Consider the following 14,350-nt stretch of genomic DNA (forward strand, 5'->3'; position numbering starts at 1 on the left):
TATTCCCAAACTCACATGGGAGAGTGAGTCGTCCAGGATCCCCCATCTTCTTAGGTATTTCTCCCAACACAGCTTTTGAGCTTTGCTCACTTAGAATCACCTTAGAATTCTCCTTTAATTGCTGACGAGTGTCTAACAAGTCTTGTAGGAACTTAGCATATTCTGGAATTTTTGCAAGCGAATCAATAAAAGGAGTATTGATAGGAATACCCTTTAATTGCTTGATAAACTCCAGATGTTCTCTCTCCAGTGGACTGAGATTAGCTCTAGACGGGAATGTCAAAGGCGGTTTATAAGTCGAGATGGTTTCCGGAATTTTCTGATCAGACCAAGGCCACGACGTGGACGTATTATTCCCACGACGTGGTTTCTGTACTTCAGCTACATTTTGGTTCTCGAATTTTAGCTTCTTCGGCTTTGGATCGGGGTGCTGGGGCTCCACTTCCAAGGCCTCTAGGAACTCAGAAATCGCCTCTTCTTCAATATCTATGGCCATTACGTGAGATTGGGTTTTGTTTTCAGGATTTTTCGGGAATATCTTCTCATTAACCAAAGTGGTAAGTTGACCAAGTTGTACTTCAAGGTTATTAATGGAGGCTTGCTGATTCTTTATTAATGCTTGCTGATCTATCATCATTGCGTGATGATTCTTTATTATACTTCTTTGTTCTTCCATTGCAGCATCGGTAACATCATGTCTTTTTTCTGAAGCTTCCATGAATTTCATCAACATGGTCTCTAATTCTGATTTCTTCTCAACTAGTGGTTGCTCTCTTTGGTACAAGCCCCGGCCAGTTTGCCTAAATTTCTCTTCTTTTTGCTTCTTGTATTCTTCGTAAGGCAGCCACTCCTTCTTTGGTTTTCTCCAATCTTCTTCATACTTGTCCCCACTCGAGTAACACACTTGAGCTTTTTTGTTTCCATATTCATCCATATTGCAATCCTTTGTCAAGTGTGGGCCACTACATCTCTCGCAACCAACTCGAATTGCATGAATTGATTGGTCCATTTGAGTCAATCTCCTATCCATAGTGCTAAGCATTGCCATCACAGCAGCCATCTCTTCAGTTTGTGTACCTCTACTGCCTTTTATTCCATCTCGCCCTGGGTTGTGATACTCACGAGAGTGCCTTGAAAACTCTTCAATCAGCTCCTTGGCCTGATTTGGGTTCTTCTTCGTTAGTGGTCCTTGCGAATCAAGGAGTTGTCTAGTCATGACATTCACCCCATCATAAAATATTGACATCTCTTGCTGAATATTGAGGTCATGTTGAGGATAATTCCTTAACAACCCCTTGTAGCGTTCCCAGGCCTCGTATAATGACTCCCCCGGATTTTGCTCAAAGTTGGCAATTGCCTTCTTGAGTTTAGAGATTTTGGAGGGTGGACAAAACTGATCTAGAAATCTCTCACGCAATTGGGCCCATGTGGTGATCGTACCAGGTGGGAGTGCCTTCAACCAGTCTTTTGCTGCTCCCTTAAAAGTGACTGGTAGCATCCTTAGCAAAGCTGTCTCCCTTGGGATATTGGGAGTATTAAAATAATCCGCTATATCGTTCACCTCGTCTAAGTGTTTGAAAGCATCCTCGTGATCCTTCCTGTAAAATGGGATATCCTTAAGTGCAGTAAGGATATGTCCCTTTAACTCGAATGTGGCATTGGGAGGAATCGTAGGATGTACTAAACCCGACCCTACATCATCTCGAATGCGCTTCTTGTAGTCCCCCATGGCCATCTCATCAATGTTTGCCATTTCGTTCTCCAGCTCGTTCTCGGGTTCACTTGTATGTAATTCAAATTCAGGCTCAGTATCGTACGCGGACTCGGCTTGGACGGGTATTTGATCTAAGTGTTCAAGCTTGCTCTTGTTCTTTGAAGATGAATCTGACTCCTCCGTTTTCTTCCCCGACTTCTTTGAGAACACTGATTTGAATTCTTGTAAAGGTGTCTTCTTTGGTGTTTGATCTTCTTTCACACTCTTATCCTTCTTTTTGTGAAGTGTAGACTCGGGATCTTCAAGTGGTGGTACCAAAGGTGTGTTAGAACCTCTGGTCATGAACTCCTGAAATAAGAAAAGAAAATAAAACGTAAAACTGAACTAAGAAAAAGGGAAAAAAAATTGTGAATCACAGGTGTCACGTCGTGGAAGAATACTCCACGTCGTGACTTCTGTAACGAAAAAAAATTAAACTATGCTTATAAAAATAACTTTTTGCGGGTTTTACCCCACAAAAAGGATCGATTAATCTAAAGCAAATAAATAAACAATAAACTAAGCCGCTCCCCGGCAACGGCGCCAAAAACTTGATGTGCACGGAAGTACCCACTAATTTTAATATTTATAACCTTACAAACTTAGACTAACTATGCACTTGTATGCAGTGTACCTAGTCAGATTACAGTATAGCTTAGGTAAGTCGGGTGTCGATCACAGGGAACGGTGTTATTAATTAATCTATTTACTACTAAATTAATCTAATTATTAACAAGCTAAAAAGGGGGGTTTTTATCTGATTTTTCAAGATCAGACTAACTTAACTCAAATTCGATCAATAATTAAAAGACACTCTTATCTAGTTCGAATCCACTTCGTCCTTATGACTAGCTAATAATTATGGATTATTAAGATGGTTATTATTATATTAGTAATTTAGGTCTAAATTTACCAATAGTTAATTAATTCATGTAAAACTATGTATGGTCACACACAATTAAACACAGAACCAATTATGTTTATGAATATGCTATGTAAGATTTATCATGCAAACACAATTATGATCATAATCTATGTTCTCTAGCACAGCAAGGTTAATTACTTCAATTACTAACTAAGACTTTGGTCGATCCTAGCTCTAGCAATTCAATGTTCACTAAATTACTAGGTTATCAAGTTTATGCAGTTAATGGTCACTAAGCTACACATAACATGAATTTAAGCAATTAAAGCAACAACTTAAACATGCTAGGTAACAATAAATCAAACACAAGCAATTCACCAACTAAATAAATCCATAAACAATTATGCTATTCATAAGTTTGAAGCTTCATCTAGCTAGATAAGAGTAACTAGATTCAGCTGCTCATAGTAGCAACTAACACATAAACACAACTTAAATAAGAAAACATGTTCATAGGTATTAATCAAATAAACAAATTATATACTTTTACTCTTTTGGTGTTGAAAAACCTTTTTCCAGGACCTTTCCTCTGCTGTAAATCGCCTCCTGGAACCTCTTCCTTTAGCAAAAAGTCTCTCCAATCGTAATGGAGAGGGGTTTATATATTTTCTGGAAAATCACGTTCCACGTCGTGGCAGGAAGCTCCACGACGTGACTTCAGGAGTTATCCGTATTTGCCAAGGATTCTTTCTTCGCGTACTTATCTTCTGAAAAGATCGATTCCACGTCGTGGTTATCAAGTTCACGTCGTGGCCCCAGTATATTCCGTGAATTACTTCATCTTTTATGCTTCAAGCCTCCAATGTTCCATAAATTGTCACTTCTGGTCCCTTCCTTCTAAAATGCTTTATTTTGGCTGCAAATAACATTTTATCCTCATAAGTACCATAATTCTATGCAAATAACCAAAATATTTAATAAAATGTAGATCAATATTGCCTAAAACTACGTATAAATATAGCAATATCATTCACGGGGCAGTTCAGTCGCCCCTTCCCTCATCCCCTCCGACTGTGTCAGAGTGTCATCATCGGGGATGTCAACCACCACTATGGCCTCCCCCAAAAGAAATTTCACGTTCCGCCTCTTTAGCAGGCGCCGACCAGAGGAGCTGGCATTAACAGACTCCACGAGCGGCGAATCCAGCCATGAAAGCCGCCATTTGGAAGTCGCACGGGTGTTATGTCGAGTCAGCTCGATCGACGCCTCCTCCTCTTCCGTATCAGAAGGCAAAGGGTCCTCACGAGAAACACCACTGATAAGCGCATCAACCAACACCTGACAAACGGGAGGATCAGACCCGGGCAGAGACACAACAAGAGGTCCGGTAATGTAACATCCCGAAAATATCAACTAAAAATTTCATTTTTAAATTAGGTTAATACATAAAAACATCGTTATAAAACATTCATAATATTAATTTATGTCTGAAAACCGGTAACATCATAGTAAAATATTCAGAGTACATCCCAGAAATCCATAGTGCGGAAACAAGAGTGTATGTGATATGCCGCTACCGCGCCAGCTCCTTTTCCCTAGTTGAAGAGATACCTGAAAACAAAACTATAAAACGTAAGCACGAAGCTTAGTGAGTTCCCCCATAATGCCACATACCATGCAATCATATAATGAACAGCTAAGAGATACGGGCCTCGCCCACACCCATAGAGATACGGGCCTCGCCCACACCCTACTAGCTAGGAGATACAGGCCTCGCCCACACTCTACTTTCTGAGAGATACGGGCCTCGCCCACACTCTGCCACTAAACCATAACATACAAGTATCACACAGACAACAAGTATAAGCAATTCTATCATACTGGCATATATCACAATTAAACTCAGCTATGAGATACGGGCTCCGCCCACACTCCGATACTAACAAATCGTCTATACGGGCCGGCCTTGGTGCCTTAGACCCGTCCCTACAGGAAGGAAACTCACCTCGAGAGTAGCTGCCGAAAACCTGCTCAGACTACGCCTGGCTGCCGCACCGGTAATCCCTCCGGCTATAAATCCGTAAACATGGATTAGGTACTCATAAATACCCCTAAGGTCAAATGACCGGTCAAAGTCAACTCCTTGGTCAAAGTCAACCTTCTGATTGACTGGACTCGCCGAGTCCATATGACGACTCGCCGAGTCCTTCTATGTCTAGCCCGACTCTGACTCATCGGGTCCCTGTTCCCACTCACTGAGTCAGCCTGACTCGCTAGACGGGGACAACTAACAAACCCGTGACTGGACTCGCCGAGTCCAAGGGGGTGACTCCCCGAGTCCGACGAACAGATCTCGCAAATCGCTCCAATCTTCCATCAGAACATCAACCTTGGAGATTTGGAGATTCTGGGACTATAGCTACACGTTAAATTGCTAATTCTACGTGCGACTACGGAGGGTTGGACCTCCTACACTTAAACCCTTCTTATCCTAGTGACTGATCATATGACTCGCCGAGTTGGAAGAACAACTCGTCGAGTTCAAGGCTATATTCAAGGGACTCGCCGAGTTTGAAGAACGACTCGCCGAGTACTAGGCAATCTCCATAGGACTCGCCGAGTTGTTTATCCAACTCGCCGAGTCTAAGGCCATCTTCATGGAACTCGCCGAGTGCACTTTGGCACTCGCCGAGTACCCTTCGACTCTTCACCCATTCTGGCCAAAACTGAGACATGCAATGGTTCCAACCCATAAATCTAAGCTCCTAGGGTATAAACACATGGAGTTTGGGAGGTTTAAGGTCTTGAAATCCACATATAAGGGACAAAAAGGGAATCTATTATACTAAAGATTAAGAAGGAGTTTTCTTACTTGGTTAGGAGCTTCTCCCAGGGTAGATTTCGGATCTACCACACTTCCTTGCACCCTCCAACTTCCTCCTTCTTCTCTTAAGCTTCAAGCTTCCTTCACCCAGCCAAAATCACTCACAAGGATCAAAATGGGCTAGGGTTTCGCTCTACAGTTCTTTTGGAAGAGAATGGGACGAAATGGGTGTTTTAGAATGGGTAACATGGGGTGAAATGTCTGAAAATAGAGCTTCATCCAGACAGGTGGACTCGCCGAGTCCATGCATCGACTCGCCGAGTTCACCGCTCAAACCCCGTGTCCACCCTGCTGCTACTCGGCGAGTCGGGACGCAGACTCGCCGAGTTCGTGGCAAAATTAAAATAGAAACTTAAATAAAATCATACCATGAACCCGGTGTTACAAATCTCCCCCACTTATTTTAGACTTCGTCCTCGAAGTCTGCCGCTCCCTTCCGGAACAGTTCCGGATAATGCTCCATCATCTCATCCGCGGGCTCCCAAGTCCATTCCGAGCCCTTCCGATGCTGCCATTGCACCTTCACCAGCTCCACCCTTTTGTTCCTCAGTTCCTTCGACTTCTGGTCTAGGATAGCCACAGGCCGCTCGATATAATTCAGGCTGTCATCAACCTGGATGTCCTCCAAAGGTACCACTGCTGAATCGTCCACCATGCACTTCCGCAGCTGGGAGACGTGGAAAGTGCTGTGGATCTGACTGAGTTCGGCTGGCAGGTCCAGCTGATATGCTACTTTGCCCACTCGGGCTGCAACCCTAAACGGTCCAATATACCTGGGACCCAACTTGCCCCGTTTCCTGAATCGGATGACGCCCTTCCACGGCGACACTTTCAGGAGAACCATATCCCCGACCTGGAACTCCAGGTCTGATCGGCGCCTATCGGCATAACTCTTCTGCCGACTCTGAGCAGTCTGAAGCCTGCTCCGGACCTGCTGAATCTTCTCTGTCGTCTTGAGCACTACTTCAGTGCTCCCCATGACTCTCTGTCCAACCTCGCCCCAACATATCGGGGTCCTGCACTTCCTCCCGTACAACATCTCGAAGGGAGGGCGGTCAATACTCGCGTGATAGCTGTTGCTATATGAAAACTCGGCTAAAGGAAGATAGGTATCCCAGCTACCACCGAAGTCTAAAACACACGCCCGCATCATGTCTTCCAGAGTCTGGATGGTCCGCTCGCTCTGGCCATCCGTCTGCGGTTAAAGGCTGTACTAAAATGCAGACGAGTACCCAGCTCGTCATGAAACTTCTTCCAGAACCTGGAAGTGAACCGCACATCCCTATCCGAAATCACTGAAACTGGCAACCCGTGCCGTGCCACCACCTCTCTGATGTAGATATCTGCCAACTTCTCGGCCGAGACGCTCTCTTGAATCGGGATAAAGTGGGCGCTCTTGGTCAACCGATCGACGATGACCCATATCGAATCCACTCCCCGCGCGGTCCTGGGAAGCTTGGTGATGAAATCCATCGTGATGTCTTCCCATTTCCACAGCGGGATATCCAACGGCTGCATCTTGCCGTGCGGTCTCTGGTGTTCGGCCTTGACCTTCCTGCAGGTCAGGCACCGCTCAACATACCATGCTACATCCCGCTTCATGCAGGGCCACCAATAGTCCAGACGAAGATCCCTATACATCTTCGTTGCCCCTGGATGAATGGAGAATCGGGAACTGTGCGCCTCCTCCATCAGAACCTGGCGCACGCCTCCAAGATATGGAACCCACACCCTGCGGTGTAATATCAATAATCCTCTGCTGTCATAGTCGAAGGAGGAAACCTGTCCCACAATCCGCTCACTCTTCCGATGTTCCTCCTTCATAGCCTCCTGCTGAGCCTCCCGGATCCGCTCCAAAAGCGGAGTCACCACTGTCATCCGCATGCAAATATCCCTGATCGGTGCCGCCTTGCGGCTAAGCGCATCGGCCACCACGTTGGCCTTCCCCGGGTGATAAAGGATTTCACAATCATAATCCTTTACCACATCAAGCCACCGACGCTGCCTCATATTCAGATTTGGCTGGTCCATGAGGTACCTCAAACTCTTGTGGTCCGTGTAAATCGTACAGCGAACCCCATAGAGGTAATGACGCCAAATCTTGAGGGCGAACACAACAGCCCCCAACTCCAAATCATGCGTCGGGTAGTTCGCCTCGTGAGGCTTCAGCTGCCTCGATGCGTAGGCGATGACATGCCCTCTCTGCATCAATACCGCGCCCAAACCTGAGATGGACGCATCGCAGTATACATCAAAATCCTCCATGCCCTCTGGCAAGGCTAAGATTGGCGCCTCGTACAATCTCTGTCTCAGTGTCTCGAATGCTGCCTGCTGCTCAGGCCCCTAACGAAAGACCACAGCCTTCCTCGTTAACCTGGTCAGGGGTAATGCTATCTTGGAGAAATCCTGAATGAATCTCCGATAGTAGCCAGCTAATCCTAGGAAACTCCGAATCTCAGATGGAGATTTCGGAACCTCCCATCTCATCACGGCCTCCACCTTGGCCGGATCCACCGAAATCCCGTTCTGGTTGACAAGGTGCCCAAGAAACTGCACCTCGCGCAACCAGAACTCACACTTGGAGAACTTAGCATACAAGTTCTCCCTTCTCAAGGTCTCCAAAACCTCCTGCAAATGCTCCTCATGCTGCTCTCGCGTCTTGGAGTAAACCAAGATATCATCAATAAATACTATCACCGACCGGTCTAACATCGGTCTACACACGCGGTTCATGAGGTCCATGAACGCGGAAGGAGCATTGGTGAGCCCGAAAGGCATCACCACGAACTCATAGTGGCCATAACGTGTCCGAAATGTCGTCTTCTGCACATCCTCCTCTCTGACCCTCACCTGGTGATACCCTGAACGCAAATCTACCTTGGAGAACCAAGATGCTCCCTGAAGCTGGTCAAAGAGATCGTCAATCCTCGGGAGTGGGTAGCGGTTCTTCACCGTTACCTTATTCAGCTCCCTATAATCGATACACATCCGATGCGACCCGTCCTTCTTCTTCACAAACAGAATCGGGGCTCCCCAGGGTGAACTGCTCGGTCTAATGAAACCCTTGTCTAACAGCTCCTGAAGCTGTGTAGACAACTCCTGCATCTCAGGAGGAGCCAACCGATACGGTGCCTTGGCTATCGGAGCCGCACCAGGGACTAGGTCGATCTTGAACTCCACCTGTCGCTCTGGAGGTATCCCAGGCAGCTCCTCGGGGAATACATCCGCGAACTCTCGTACTACGGGCACATCGCCCACCGTCGCCTTACCCGCCTCCCGGGTGTCCATGACATATGCGACATATCCTGCGCAACCCTGCTGAAGGTAACGCCTTGCCCTCGCTGCCGAACAGAAGGCTGGCCCTCGCTGTGATCTCTCACCCTGAATTACTAACTCTCCCCCACTTGGGGCTCTGACTCGTACTAACCGTTGCGCGCAATCTATCACTGCCCCATTGGAACTCAGCCAATCCATACCAATAATGACCTTGTTTCCCCGCAATGGAATGGGAACTAGGTCAACCAAATACCCCTCTTCGAACAACCTCAATACACAATCTCGGAAGACCTCTGATGCTCGCACCGACCGGTCGTCCGCAATCTCGACCTCTAAAGGGCAATCCAACATGCCCGAGGACTCAGGAAACTTCTTGCTAAGTGCAAGAGAAACAAAGGACCGGGTAGCCCCCGAATCAAACAACACCTGGACTGGAATACCGTTCACATGGAAAGATCCTAAACGTATATACACAGAGCACATATCAATATCATAAATCTCATATAAATAGGTCAGAGGGAAAGAATCATACCCGTCACCACATCGGGTGCAGCGTGCGCCTCCTCGGCTGTCAGCTGAAATGCCCAGCTCCTCACCACCGGAGCCTCTGCCTTGCCCTGCCGGCCATCTGTAATCCGCAGGATCGCTGGAGCTGGCGCCTGTACTGGCGCTGCTGCTGTCAACTGGGGGCAGTTGGCCCTCTTGTGGCCCCTCTGGTTGCAGTGGAAACACAGCAACTCAGATGTCTGAATAACCGGGGCAGGGGTAGTACAATCCCTGCTGAAGTGTCCCGTCTTGCCGCACCTGTAGCAGCCTGTCGATCCTGATCTACACGCTCCCTCGTGCGACCTGCCGCACTTCCTGCAGCGGCCCGGTCCTGAATGGCCTTTCGGCCTACCATCTGATCCCTTGGGCTTCTTTCCCGAAGCCCCTATCGTCTGTCCCTCCTCTGCCTTCCTCTTCCGGATGTGCTCCAGATCTATCTCCCTCTCCCTCGCCCTAGCAATCATAGAATCCAGGGTAGGGCAAGCAGAAAAACTGACATGCTCCCGAATGTCGGCTCGCAGCATGTCATGGTAGCGGGTCCTCCTCATATCCTCATCACCTGCATACTGGGGCACCAGTAACGCCCTCTCCCGGAACTTGGCAGTGATCTCCGCCACTGACTCTGTCGTCTGCCTCATATCCAAGAACTCCCGTGCCAACTGCTGGAGCTCCACCGTAGGCGCGAATTCCGCCCTGAATCGTGTCATAAAGTCCGGCCATGTCATAGCCTCAATGGCCGCGGCTCCCAAAGAGTCACAAACCGACTCCCACCAATCTCTAGCCCTGTCACGTAGACACCCTGCTGCAAATCGTACCTTCGACCCCTCGGGTCAGAAGCTGATCAGCTGTGCAGACTCAAGGTCTGCAATCCATCGTCTGGCAGCAATGGGGTCCTTCGCCCCATGGAAATCTGATGCACCACTGCCCCTGAAGTCCTTAAAGGACAGTGTGCGTGGTCCTGACTGGCTAGCCGCCATATCACTCCTGAACGCCCTGAGACGATCCTCCATCAACTCTATAATACCCTCCTTGATCGACCCGAAAATGATGGGAGTAGACTCAAGGATGCTCCTGGTAATCTCTGACGCAATGAACTCGCGTAGACCCTCATCAACTGGTTCGGACCCTGAACCCGAACCCGATCCCGATCCTGAGCCTCCCGCTCCCTGTCGTGTGGTCACCATACTGAAAAACATAGCATAACCACCATCAAACGATATTCCACTAACGAGGGTCACATACATACCACTAGTCCCCGGTCTCGCCTCGGCCCTTTTTGAATCGAGTACGGATCCTCCGCTTTCAGTAGTACGGGCCCATACTACCTTCCACGTCTATCCGTACTTTCCTCAAGAATTGCCTTAACTCAACCAAGTCCTTTCTACTAATACTGCGGTTCTCGTGCTACTCTCGCCCTAGGCTTACCCTAAGTAATCGCCATCCCACTCTCTGCCATCAGCTACACAAGAAGTCCCTGCTTTCTTTCCCTAACTAGCTTGCGAATACTATTACATATTACTCAGACTAGATAATTATTCGAATGAGAGGTCCTACCCTACAACGGTTGGACTCAAACAAGAGCTGCGAAATAGAGCTAGACCCAACCTTCTGAAATTATTTAATCCTTGCAATATGTAACTTAGCATATTCGTTCACTAGTTAGTGAAAGACGACTAGAACTCCTAATAGCACAAAGCAAGCAGCATTCGGGCATTGAGTACACATAATCAAGTATATACTACTCTGGCTATCATACTGACTGATCTGTACTAGCATGCAATTCTCAAAAAGCCGAAACACATAAAGCAGGCACATAAGGCATCATTCCTAGATCCTTAGTCCTATTCTAGCATGCTGTTCTACTGAAACTGAACTGATAATCATAACGTAAACTTGTATGGGCACTTTGGGGAAAACTTACTTGAGCTCGGCCGGTCGCGCACATCACACACCTTTTTCTTTTTAGAAACCCCTTTTACTTAGTCTTTAGAAAATCATTTCTTTATAAAAATCTTTTAATCCCTCGATTTGAGTCCAGACACCCCCGAAGGTGTGTCCGAATCCCTCAAACCAGGGCTCTGATACCAACTTGTAACATCCCGAAAATATCAACTAAAAATTTCATTTTTAAATTAGGTTAATACATAAAAACATCGTTATAAAACATTCATAATATTAATTTATGTCTGAAAACCGGTAACATCATAGTAAAATATTCAGAGTACATCCCAAAAATCCATAGTGCGGAAACAAGAGTGTATGTGATATGCCGCTACCGCGCCAGCTCCTTTTCCCTAGTTGAAGAGATACCTGAAAACAAAACTATAAAACGTAAGCACGAAGCTTAGTGAGTTCCCCCATAATGCCACATACCATGCAATCATATAATGAACAGCTAAGAGATACGGGCCTCGTCCACACCCATAGAGATACGGGCCTCGCCCACACCCTACTAGCTAGGAGATACGGGCCTCGCCCACACTCTACTTTCTGAGAGATACGGGCCTCGCCCACACTCTGCCACTAAACCATAACATACAAGTATCACACAGACAACAAGTATAAGCAATTCTATCATACTGGCATATATCACAATTAAACTCAACTATGAGATACGGGCTCCGCCCACACTCCGATACTAACAAATCGTCTATACGGGCCGGCCTTGGTGCCTTAGACCCGTCCCTACAGGAAGGAAACTCACCTCGAGAGTAGCTGCCGAAAACCTGCTCAGACTACGCCTGGCTGCCGCACCGGTAATCCCTCCGGCTATAAATCCGTAAACATGGATTAGGTACTCATAAATACCCCTAAGGTCAAATGACCGGTCAAAGTCAACTCCTTGGTCAAAGTCAACCTTCTGATTGACTGGACTCGCCGAGTCCATATGACGACTCGCCGAGTCCTTCTATGTCTAGCCCGACTCTGACTCATCGGGTCCCTGTTCCCACTCACTGAGTCAGCCTGACTCGCTAGACGGGGACAACTAACAAACCCGCGACTGGACTCGCCGAGTCCAAGGGGGTGACTCGCCGAGTCCGACGAACAGATCTCGCAAATCGCTCCAATCTTCCATCAGAACATCAACCTTGGAGATTTGGAGATTCTGGGACTATAGCTACACGTTAAATTGCTAATTCTACGTGCGACTACGGAGGGTTGGACCTCCTACACTTAAACCCTTCTTATCCTAGTGACTGATCATATGACTCGCCGAGTTGGAAGAACAACTCGTCGAGTTCAAGGCTATATTCAAGGGACTCGCCGAGTTTGAAGAACGACTCGCCGAGTACTAGGCAATCTCCATAGGACTCGCCGAGTTGTTTATCCAACTCGCCGAGTCTAAGGCCATCTTCATGGAACTCGCCGAGTGCACTTTGGCACTCGCCGAGTACCCTTCGACTCTTCACCCATTCTGGCCAAAACTGAGACATGCAATGGTTCCAACCCATAAATCTAAGCTCCTAGGGTATAAACACACGGAGTTTGGGAGGTTTAAGGTCTTGAAATCCACATATAAGGGACAAAAAGGGAATCTATTATACTAAAGATTAAGAAGGAGTTTTCTTACCTGGTTAGGAGCTTCTCCCAGGGTAGATTTCGGATCTACCACACTTCCTTGCACCCTCCAACTTCCTCCTTCTTCTCTTAAGCTTCAAGCTTCCTTCACCCAGCCAAAATCACTCACAAGGATCAAAATGGGCTAGGGTTTCGCTCTACAGTTCTTTTGGAAGAGAATGGGACGAAATGGGTGTTTTAGAATGGGTAACATGGGGTGAAATGTCTGAAAATAGAGCTTCATCCAGACAGGTGGACTCGCCGAGTCCATGCATCGACTCGCCGAGTTCACCGCTCAAACCCCGTGTCCACCCTGTTGCTACTCGGCGAGTCGGGACGCAGACTCGCCGAGTTCGTGGCAAAATTAAAATAGAAACTTAAATAAAATCATACCATGAACCCGATGTTACAGGTAAGGGCCAAGGCACGATCAGGACTGACTGGCGGAAGGAGCTTCTCAACCAATGGCACTTCCTGATACTAGCAGGTGCCCTGAAATCGGCCCCTTAGCACCATCTCAAAGGGAAGGATCCTCTCGTGACCTACAAACAAGAGACAAGCCAACATAGTTCACAAAACAAAAGAAAACAACAATCCAAAAAGGAGGGGGGGAGAGGCACTCACCGTCTTTCTCAATGTAGAACTGAGACGTCAGATCCCGGGCCCTCCAAGCAGCGCTCATCCCAACTGTAGCCATCATATGATCCTGCCAATCCTCGCCATTAACATAAATGGTCTTCAGTGCTTGCGCCATAGTGGCGCTAGCCCGAAACAGTTCCGACGCTCGATCGGAAAAAATGGTCAAACGACGATAACCAAAACCCATAAGGTTGCGATTTACCCAAAGACATCGATCTTGCCGGTTCTTCCTCAGAGCTTTTTGGTTGATGATGAAGCCATGAACACCCTGCCTCTGGGAAAAAGTCCAAACACCAGATTAAGTAGAAGAATTAAAGAAAGATTTGAATGCCCAAAACTGTGGCAGAACTCCAAGGGTCCGACAGACGAGTTCAAAGCCAACAATCTTGTTGACAACGTTTGGAGTTAGGTCGTCCATACGAAAGCTATATTGGCGCATTATCTCGTCAAAACAATCCGTCGTCGTCAGCCTCAGACCAGCCTCAAAGATCGGAATAGGGACCTCGACCTTCCCCTCCGGCGGGCGAGAAATTTGTTGGGTTTTAGGTACTATAACACTCCTATGGTGCACATGCAACCCTAATAGCTTTGGATCTAAGTTTTCTCTAGTTATACATGCAACAAAAATGATCCAAAGCATGAAGCCTACAACGAGCGTACAATATTGATATTTTGTTGGGTGCAAAGTTATCCATGTATGACTTTGTAATGTGTTGACTTTTGTAGACCCACTTGCATGTGGTGTATTAGCCTTATGACACATGAGAGATAGAGAATGTGAGAGAGACATGTAAACACCTCTATATAAGGTGGGTTCATACCACTTGTA

The 14,350-nt window shown here is 47.1% G+C and overlaps 1 non-coding gene across 1 annotated transcript; it reads left to right on the top strand.

The window, feature by feature from the left end:
- Positions 1-1,262: 1,262 nt before the first annotated feature.
- LOC145110322 (small nucleolar RNA R71) lies at positions 1,263-1,369 on the top strand. The gene has a single exon (XR_013709705.1). It is a non-coding gene; the product is annotated as a small nucleolar RNA R71 (small nucleolar RNA).
- Positions 1,370-14,350: the final 12,981 nt, after the last annotated feature.

This window comes from Lactuca virosa, chromosome 4 (assembly GCF_052849685.1).
Source record: "Lactuca virosa cultivar CGN04683 chromosome 4, Lactuca_virosa_CGN04683_v6, whole genome shotgun sequence".
NCBI lineage: Eukaryota > Viridiplantae > Streptophyta > Magnoliopsida > Asterales > Asteraceae > Lactuca > Lactuca virosa.